This window comes from Mastomys coucha, unplaced genomic scaffold (assembly GCF_008632895.1).
Source record: "Mastomys coucha isolate ucsf_1 unplaced genomic scaffold, UCSF_Mcou_1 pScaffold18, whole genome shotgun sequence".
Lineage (NCBI taxonomy): Eukaryota > Metazoa > Chordata > Mammalia > Rodentia > Muridae > Mastomys > Mastomys coucha.
The window spans coordinates 95,067,210-95,068,080 of NW_022196900.1; the positions used below are offsets into that span (position 1 = coordinate 95,067,210).

The 871-nt window shown below is 51.2% G+C and overlaps 1 protein-coding gene across 4 annotated transcripts in view; it reads right to left on the reverse strand.

Moving 5' to 3' along the window:
• The window catches only part of Vwa5b1 (von Willebrand factor A domain containing 5B1), a 70,613-nt gene that overhangs the window by 36,985 nt on the left and 32,757 nt on the right, over nt 1–871 (reverse strand). The gene's annotated exons all lie outside the window — the stretch shown is intronic.

Here is an 871-nt window from a genome sequence, read left to right on the forward strand (position 1 = left end):
CCTCCCTCCCTCCCTCTACCCTCTCTCTTCCAACCTTGCCCCATGCTGTGTGTGTTCCTTGTCTGTTTCTGACCTCTGTGCACATCGATTTGGTTAGTTTGTTTCAGTCTCTGCCTCTCTTTAGACCTCTATCTCCTCCACACCTTTCTTTGCTAACTAAGCTATGTTTCGGTCCCATTCTGCTATTGTGCTCACACTTCCTGCTCATCGCCTGTCCTTCCTGGGTGATGCTCACGGTCTGGGTGTCCTGACCTGACCTGACTTCTTTCTCGTCTGTGGATCCTGTGCTTCCTCTCACTCAGGGTCCCTTTGCCAAAGGCTGCTGCCCAGCTTGGCTTTTTGAATGGCAGAGCCCAAAGCAGGACTAGCCACTTCTGTCAGCTGCGGGAGCCTTTCAGCAACCTGATTTTGCCTTCTAGGGGGACGAGTGGGTGCTTGTCTCCGGATTCCCGGAAGGCTCCTCAAGCTGCCATTATCCAATTACAATGAACTCAATCAGTTCTGAGCAGCTGCCTCTTGATCACGGCCCTTCGCAGAACTCGTGAAAAGATGTGCTATTTGCATAACTAACCCAAGGTGGTAAATTAATTCTCTTTTGCCACAGTGGTCCCAGAGCTAATTGATTTAAGGTCTGGCAGCCAGGACAGCCACCTCCAGGCCTTGGGGATGGGGGTGGGACTTAGCCTCTCCACACTATCATTTGTTTTGGGAACTTGATGGCCATGCCTGTCCTCATCCTTGAAACCTAGCTCAGCTTCTCTTTCTAGCAAATTCATCTGGAAGATAAGCGCCTTGTCTTGTCTGTCTCGCCTCTCCTTGCCTCGCCTCACCTTCTCTCTCTCTCTCTCTTTCTCTCTCCTCTCTCTCTCTC